Consider the following 9237-nt stretch of genomic DNA (forward strand, 5'->3'; position numbering starts at 1 on the left):
ATAGAAGAGATCTGTTGTCAACTAACTGAAAAGTCCAGAGCTGGGACAGTGCCTTTAGGGCTGGATATTCATAATGTCTTCAGGACTGTACTTCCCTTTCTCTGGGACACCACTGGATCTGTCTCAAGCCCTCATGGTGATGAGCTGTCTGTCAGGAGCCTCCAGGCTCCGTGAGTCCTCATTTAGATCCAAAGAGAGGGATTTTCTCTCTCCTCAACCACTGAACAAAAACCCTGGGCTTTCCTCTGATGGGACCAATATGCTCACTCCTGAACCAATCACCACGGCCCAAAGATTTCAATGTACAGATTAGCTTCAGGTGATCAGGAGTGACCCCACCCGAACCCTAGAACTGGGTATTTCTGGGTCCTATGAGAAAGGGGGTACAGCTAAGTCGGGGCTGAGGAGGCAACCCACAAGGCCTGCTCCAAGACACAAAGTGGGGTGGCCCTGATTCCACTCCTCATTACCAGGTGTATTAGTCAGCTCGGGCTGCCATAACAAAACACCACAGACGGGGTGACTTACACCACAGACATTATTTTCTCACCATTCTGCAGGCTGAAGTCCAACATCGAGATGTCAGTGGCATGGCTTTCTGGTGAGAACTGTCTCCTTGTCTTGTAGGAGGCCACCTTCCTGTCCCCACGTGGCCTTTGCTCTGTGCACAGGTGCAGAGGAAGAAAGCTCTGGCGTCTCCTCTTCTTCTTCCAAGGACACCAGTCTTAGTAGATGAGGGCCCCACCCCTACGACCTCATTTAACCTTACTCAGCCTTAGAAGCCTAGTCTCCAAATACAGTCACTTTGGAGGTTAGAGCTTCAACATGTAAATTGGGCGGGGAGTAGTAGGGGGACACAATTCAGTCCAAAACACCAGACAAGGGGCAGGGCTTTGCACCACCACCTGCTCCCCTCAGTTCTGGGCAGCATTGCTGCAGAAGGCCAGCAAGGAGACCGAACTCCAGCCCCGACGGTTTGCAGTGGACTCCCAGGCCAGCCTGGTAGGGAAAAGAGGAAGAGACAGCCACAGAAACCAGCAATTCTATTAAATATTCCACTCAGCTAAGATTGAAGACTTGGGAAAATAAATCTCTCCCTGGTAATGAAGGATTTAGATAGTGGTTGTCGGCTATGACGCAGATGCAGTGGCCACATCCCAAGAGCTGTTCTTTTAAGCTCCAAAGCATCCATAAGTCAGGGGGAAAAATGGTAATTGAAAATGAAAATAAAACCATATCTAAAAAAATAACTCAATTTTTATCCCAGGGAAGAAGTTATAAATATAACTGAATTTACGCTCCTGCAACGCGGTGTTGGTGCGGCAGCTGGAGGGCTGCTCGCCACGCCATGGAAACGTGTGTCCTCAGCAGCCTCCATCTCCCTCTCCGCACCTTCTCCCCATTTCTCCCCAAGTGCTGAACGCCTTATCAGCTTCCCTGACCCCCCGGATGTCTCTCTCTCTCTCCTTATCCAGGACTGCCTGCAGGGCAACGGTTCTCTCTCCTTGCGATGGACTGAATCTTTGCGTTCCTCCCAAACTCATATAGTGAAGCCCACTCCCCATTGGGATGCTATTTGGAGATGGGGCCTTTGAGAGGTTATTAGGTCATGAGGGTGGAGCCCTCATGATGGGATTAGTGGCTTATAAGAAGAGACAGGAAAGCTTACTTCCTCTCCCTCTCTCTCTCTCCATCATATGAGGATACGAGGGGAACACAGCCGTCTGCGAGCCAGAAAGAGTCTCACCAGGAACCGAATCAGCTGGCATCTTGATCTTGGACTCCGCAGCCTCCAGAATGTTAAGACACACATTTCTGTTGTTTCAGCCGCCCAGTCTGTGATATTTTGTTAGAGCAGCCTGAGCCAACCAAGACATTCCTCAGCATTTCTCCTCCTCCTGCCCCACACAACCCCCAGTCCTCAGGGGACAGAACTGTCACCCTGTGAGATGTCCACCCAACAGGCTCCTCTTTGGCTGGAGACCTCCAAGCCAAGTAGAGTCGATTCTCATTCTTCTCATTAGTTAGAGTCCATAAAGTCGTCATGAACGCTGAATGAGTGGATACAGAACCATGCTCCTAGGGGAGGCAGGAACATATACACAGCATAATCATATCTCGCATCGATTGTAATCCTCAATCCTAAAAACGACTCATCCAGGCAGATCCTACTTTATTTTACAAAAGAAAAAGCAAACGAGGTTCAGAAGTGTTAAATGACTTGCCTGAGGCCGTCCCACTAACAGGTGCCAGAGTTGGGATTCGAACCCCATCCAGCTGGCCCCCAAGCTGGAGCTTCTTACTCTCCACTGCCCTGCCCCTCCCGTCTCCATCCTCCGGTCCTCTGTGTATGAGGCCAAGACAAGAAGGCAGAGTGTCGCCTTGCTCAACCTCAGCTGGAATCGTGTGCATCAGGCAACTCAAATTTTTGGCCACTCTGCACACGTCCACACAAATGATGAAAAAATTATCGGGAGTATTGATTTGGAGCTTACAAATAAACTTTAGTGAATAGGTAAATTGGCAAATATGGAATCCGCAAATAATAAGGATTGGCTGTACTTTTCTGCTACTGTTACATGTAATAGCATGGAGAAAAATTAGCCTCATGAGCATACCATCCATCATGGGGCTGTTCCCAGGTTTGCCTGTTCAGAACCGGGACTCCAGTGGTCAGGTCCAGACATCCACCAGGTTGGGCCCTCAAAGACCACAAACTCCACGAGGACAGAAACTATTTACCTTGCCGGTTGCTGCATTCCGAGTCCCCGGAAGTAGGTATACGCTGACTGGTGGCCAGAGGGAGATGAATGATCAGATTTGGAATCAGTTCTTCAACTTGGGTCTTTACGAAGATGAAACGAAAGATTGGATGGGCATTTCTGAATGCACACGCTGCAATCAGGTCCAAACCAGACGCACTGAAGAATGAAACACAGTGGGTCTTTTTTATAATTCATTGGTGTGGGGGTTTTTTTCCTCCTAATTATAAAAGTAATTCATGTTCAATGTTGAAAAAAATTTTTTTAAGTAAAAGACAAAGAAAACCAGATCCCCACCACCTAAAAACAAGTCCACTAAAATTTAAGCAAACATTCCCCCAGTGTTCTTTGCCCACGATTTTCTGCAGTTTGACTAAGCCTTGTTTTCTTCGTAGATCCCTGGACCCCATGGTCCCTCCAGCATCCCCTGCTTCCTGCCTCAGAGAACGGATGACACCACAGAGCTCAGAGAACAGGAGTCAGACTGTGGCATTTCAAGATCCAAAATGTAAGGTCTTGGCCTAAAGAGGAAGACGGAAATATAAGGTCAGTCTGAGCTGGTCCTTGCTGTCCCCAGAGATAAGATGACAGGGTATCTGGATGAGGAGGGGGAGACAAAGAGCATGATGTTGTTGGGGTCCCCGACTTCTGAAGTCAGGACCGAGATGGTAGGACACCAGGGTTGCAGGGCAGAGGGAGCCTCCCCAGGTAGGGCCCAGCCACGTGTCCACACCCAAAGTTTGTACCAGACATGTTTACAAGTGAACCACAAAAGAAATAGAGTGGGCCTCCGAAGGTAGGAGCAGAAGAAATGCCCCCTGCAGGGTCAGGAAGCCACGTGAAACAGCCGTCACCATCCCTGGACGCCCCAGCGAGCAGAGCACTTTCCACTGCATCCCACGTGGCTGAGGTGGCCCCAAGAGAACAGAGGACATGGATCAGGAAGAAGGCCATGTCCAGAGACACCAGCGAGAAAAGGTGGGGACAAGCCTTCCAGTGGGATGACTTCCCTGAGGCCCTGGCCCTGGGTCAGCCCCTGACATGGAGACACAGCCCAGGGACAGGGCCATCTCTGGATTGATGGAGATTTAGTTCCTGTCACTGGTGGAATGTGGGCCCAAAAGAGAAACTAAAGCCCAATTACAGCAAAGTAAAGAACGTGCACAACCACTCGGGTCTGGGCACTGAGATCTGACCCCACCATTCATATATACCTGCGACCTTTTTCCTCGTCAAAGATGCACCACACCTGCACAGTGTCTTCTGATATTTCTAATTCCTCCTCACCGATAAACTCATGGTGATCCTGAACTGCTGGGGCTAAAATTCTGCCTCCAAATGGTAGGAACCCCTGTGGCTTTTCTCCTGTTCTCTGCACGATGCTGGCTTCTGGCTGTAGGGCCCTAAGTCTTACCTGCAGAGAATTCTGATCTTTTTGTGGCTGCACGTTCAGGGCGGAGTCTTCCAGGGCCGAGTTCTAATTCTCTCCCTGTTACAGATATCTTTGCTCCCGCCCAGTGGATTCTCCAAAATCCTGATGGAGCATCACCCTGCCCTTGAAGGCCTTCAGTAGCGGCAATGCCCACAGATCGCTCAGTTTCTAGGTAGACAGTCGACCGGGCCGCACACTCTGTGAAAGTCCAGAGGCAGAGTAGACAGGTGACTGGCGGGGTTGGCTTTTGGACCAGGCAGCCTGTAGCTCAGTTTTGAGGAAAGGGGAGAGGGAAGGTGGGAAAGATGAATTCGATCTAGACCAAGAAGGAGCCTGAATGAGGATCAGATGTTTGGAGTTTATCTGATTAACAACAGGCAGGACTCCCAAGTTGATGTGCTGGGTGTCCTCTGGCGGCACGGTGAGCGGGGACAGCCACGCCCCGAAGCTGATGAAAAGACCCATGTGGTTATGAAATGAGCCTTCTGCTTACCTGAGACCCACTTCTCTACGAAGAGCTAATCTGGGAAGAGGCGATCGAGTATTTGGGAGGAGCTGGACCTGGTGAGCTGGGGTAGCTGGACTGCATCGCGCCCCCAGACACACTATCGTTCCAGAAGTGCCAGAGGAAGGAGGACCAGAGATGGGACAGTAGCTTCAAGGAACACCCGATCTGAAGGTTGACGAGTTCTAGAAGAGGGGAGAAATCAGCGTGTTTGTTGATGGAAGATTAGAATCCGAGGGAGAGAAACAGAAGGAAGATTTAGTCAAAAATCTAAGCAGAGTGTGAGCCAAAAAGCAGAAATGCTTTTGTGGTTATAAATAACATTTACACATTTTTCAATAAAAAGGACTTCATCTCTTAAACGTCCAAACATTTCTGTGAACTTGCAGTAATAATTGCATGGCTTTTCATCCTTTTCTCAGGATATCTTTAAAATTCACTGCAGTCATGAAGATTCAGATGTAAATCGCTCTATTTCCTTTGAAATAAATACACCTTGAGCTATTTTGGTATCAGTTTAATATCGCCTTCACAACCTATAGACACGAATATAGGAACAATTTCACATTTAATATTAAGAGACAGAGCAGGCAGCCAAGTTATTAATATGTGGTTCGAATCCAGTACTCCAGCCGTTTGAGAACGCGCTGCGGAATTTCTGAGTAATCGCCAGCAGTCTGGCAGCCACATGGCAACCCGGGATGCAGGTTGTTTTGTTACAAACATCAAAGGCTCACATTTGACCTGATGGACATACCCAGTGTTTGGAGCACTCGCAGAGCAAGACCACCATGCAGAGCTGGACGTCCGTGGCGAGAGGCCGTGGAGCTGCCCCGAGCCCAGCCTGGCCTGTGCACCCTGCTGTGGACCTGCACCTCATGGACGGGGGGCAGGGCCCTCAGCCCATTCTGGGGCCTCTGCCCAGCCCCAGTATCTCTTAGAGTTGGAGGCATTCTGGAACCAGTGAGAGAAACCCAACCTCTTCTGGGGAGAGCCCAGAATCCAGCCTGGACCACCAGGCCTGAAGGCAGGGTTTGTCTTGGCTGAGTGGGCTGGCACCAAGTGTTCGCCATCAGTTTATGCCAGGCCTAGTGGGTGACACTGTCTGGATTCTGACTCGATACGGCGGGTGGACATGCCCTGGGACGGCCGCCCAGGCACTTCAGCGGCTTCTGGCTGGGCCTCACCAGGCCCAGGAGGAGTTGACATTCCCAAAAGACAGGCTTCCAAATACCGTTTTGTGTCTAGAGCCCAGTTCTGCTGCCAGTTCTCCGATTTCCAGCGTATCCTGCCCTCAACACCTGCAGAGCTCTGGAGCTGACACATAGCTGAGCCACAGCCCACACGCCCTCTGATTTCCTCTCTGCCATCACTGGAGTCTAGGACCAGGGCCCTTGCTCTGCCCAGGCTCCTGCCCATGGTTTTCAAATGGGCACAGCAGTCTGACAGAGACTTTTGAATTCAGGCCAAGGAGGATGAGTGTCAGGAGGGCCAGGCCCAGAGTTAAGAGCACGGCATCCACAGACGCTTGGGGGGATCCCAGCTCGCCAGCCTTGCCGCATGTCAGTCTGGTCTGGCCCAAGGCTGCCGCTCTGCGCCAGGTCCACCAGCCGTGACCTGAGACGTGGAGGTGTTGAGCTTGAGAAGCAGATTCTTTTGGACCATTCGCCTCCCTACAAGGCTGAGCTCAGGCTCTGGTGGCCACAGGGTTTCTAGTCTTCTGGGTGGTTCCAGCTGTGAGGCCCCAGAACCTCGCATGCCCAGCCTCAGGGCAGGGCAGGGCAGGGCAGGGCAGGGCTACAGAAAAAGCAGAGCACAGCACAGAGCGGGGTTTGAATCCACTCCGCACCAGGGGCCAGCTCTGTCCTCCTCAACGTCCACGAGCCATGGTGTCTTCATTTGTAAATCAGGCTGTCCCTCAGCCTGTTTCAAGAATGATTTGAAACGACAGACACAAAACGGTCTAGACACCGTCAAGTACACTGTGTGGATTAAACAAGCACAGTCCCCTCCTCTTCTGGTTAATCACAGTAGCTTCTTTTTAGGATGGAATTCAGGTGAACGCATCTAAACGCACCTACAAATGGCGACGAAGATGGAGAAGGGAGAGGGGGTTTAGGTCACACTCTTTGTCCTTTGTCTAAATAAGTAAAACTGACACTCCTGGATTTTTAAATTATCATTTCACACAAGTAACTACACTGACCTGGCTTCCTGGCAAAGCTTGCCCTCCCACTCTCTCTCATGGACCTGACGCAGTGAAACCAAAGACGGCGCAGATAAATTTGCGGGGAACTTGGGATCGCCTTTGCGAGACGTGTTACCAATCATCAAAATGGCTTGACTTTCCTCTCCCCTCCTTCCCTTTTCTAAGGCTCTAATGAAGAGTGACAGTGCCATGGGACTTCACTAAAGATAAAACAGAACTTGCAGAGAATGCTGAGACAAGGCTCCTATTTGTGGTCGTAATGGGGTTTATTTAAGCAGCGTCAGATAGTTCTTAGTTAAATAGGTCACCAGATAGGGGCTGGTGAGATTTTTCATATTCGAAAATGCTTGTGGGGACCGTATTTAATTTAATGGGAGGGGGTGGACCAAAGATTGGATAACCAGCCCCGAGACAGTCTAAAGTCGGGTTATTAAATCAAGAAGCTACCCAGAATTGGATGGCATGACATGCAAACTGAGTTCCTCCTGTTATTGGAGCCTCTTGACCAAGCCTAATCTATCTGAGCTTTTCTTGAAACCTGACAGGACCGTCCGAATTTGGAATCCATGCTGAATGTACTCATCCGTCTTCCCTAAAAAAAGAACAGAATTCCAGGCAGCCATCAATGCAATAACTCTTTCTCTTTTCATCTTTCTGGGGTTTTTTTTGAGGAAGATTAGCCCTGCGCTAACATCTGCCGCCAATCCTCCTCTTTTTGCTGAGGAAGACTGGCCCTGAGCTAACATCCATGCCCATCTTCCTCTACTTTGTATGTGAGATGCCTACCACAGCATGGCTTGCCAAGCAGTGCCATGTCCACACCCAGGATCCCAACCAGCGAATCCTGGGCCACCGAAGGAGAACATGCTAACTTAACTGCTACGCCACCGGGCCGGCCCCTCTTTTTGTCTTTCTTGCACATCCTTCTCTCTGCCCCTCTCCCCAGACCAAACTACAATTGCAAGATTTGAATACAATCCAGAAATCAGTCTCCGTTGGCATTAAAAAGAGAATTCAGAATTATAGGTAACCACTTGTGTTCATTCTGCAGCTTACTTTTCTCCAGAAACCACCACTATTCAAATTAGTGATTTATCAGCATGAATATAATTACAAATTCTATACTTCTAAATTATTAATCCATTACTTTTTTTTTTTTTGCTGGGAAAGATTTGCCCTCAGCTAACATCTGTTGCCAATCTTCCCCTCTTTATTTTTTTTCTCTCCCCAAAGCCCCAGTACATAGTTGTATATTCTAGTTGCAGGTCCTTCTGGTTGTTCTATGTGAGCTGCTACCACAGCATGGCTACTGATGGACAAGTGGTGCGGTTCCATGCCTGGGAACCAAACCTGGGCCGCCAAAGCAGAGCAGGGCCAAACTTTAACCACCAGGCCATCAGGGCTGGCTCAGTCCACTACTCTTAATTAATCTCAGTGCAAAGTAGGGAATATACAACTCATTCAACCAACCCCCACACTGCTAAATCCAACCGTTAGGCATCGGTCTTCACTTTCCTTGATGTGTCAGCAGCATGAAGCCCAGACAGCAATTCTTCCTGCTTCAAGCACTGTCTTCACAGACTTCCAGGAAACCATGGGCCCCTGCTTCCATCCCACCTTACAGAGTGCCCTTCTCCATCTCCTGTCGTCTCCCTGACCACCGACACTACACGGCCTCGAGGCTCATCCCTTGGCCTTGTCTGCACCCATGCCTGGTGATCTCACCCAGGCCCAAGGCACTAAATAGTCCCTTTGCAGATGACTCCCATCTTTAACCTCCAGCTGGGATCTGTCTCCCAAACGCCAGGCTCTATGTCCAACTGCCTACTAAACATCTCCACCTGGATGTCTAGTTGACCTCTCAAACTTATATCCAAAACCACCCTGAGTTTCTCTCCCTAGCCTGCAGTGTCCCTCATCTTAAAGGATGCAACTCCATTCTTCTAGTTGCTCAGACCACAGACCTGGGATTCATCCTGGCTCCACTCTTTCATACCAACATCCAAACTGTTAGCAAATCCTATGGATCAAATTAATGAGTGGCCAGGAGGGTGGTGCAGATACAAGGGGTGAATGTTATTGGGAGACAGTCCCTCATGGGTCTGCACTTGTTGAAAGTGGAGGTGCTATCTTTTCAACACTGTAGAGCAAACAGTCTTGGAAGATAGTGATCAGGTCTCCCTGAGCAAAGGGCATATGTGCTTAATGTACACTAAAATAATGTCTCCTACAGAAAAAAGGCAGGTTTGCTTGCAGCCACCATAAAAGATTCAGATTCCCTAAGCTCGATGTTCCTCAGCTGTGACACAGACTTACTGCAAGCGTAGCA

At 49.6% G+C, this 9237-nt stretch overlaps 1 long non-coding RNA gene across 1 annotated transcript; it reads right to left on the bottom strand.

The window, feature by feature from the left end:
• Positions 1 to 523: 523 nt before the first annotated feature.
• Positions 524 to 2990, bottom strand: LOC139040992 (uncharacterized). The gene is made up of 3 exons (XR_011495416.1): positions 2743 to 2990; positions 1670 to 2079; positions 524 to 661 (listed from the first exon to the last, which is right to left on the bottom strand). It is a non-coding gene; the product is annotated as an uncharacterized lncRNA (long non-coding RNA).
• Positions 2991 to 9237: the final 6247 nt, after the last annotated feature.

Source organism: Equus asinus, chromosome 18 (assembly GCF_041296235.1).
Source record: "Equus asinus isolate D_3611 breed Donkey chromosome 18, EquAss-T2T_v2, whole genome shotgun sequence".
Taxonomy (NCBI): Eukaryota; Metazoa; Chordata; class Mammalia; order Perissodactyla; family Equidae; genus Equus; species Equus asinus.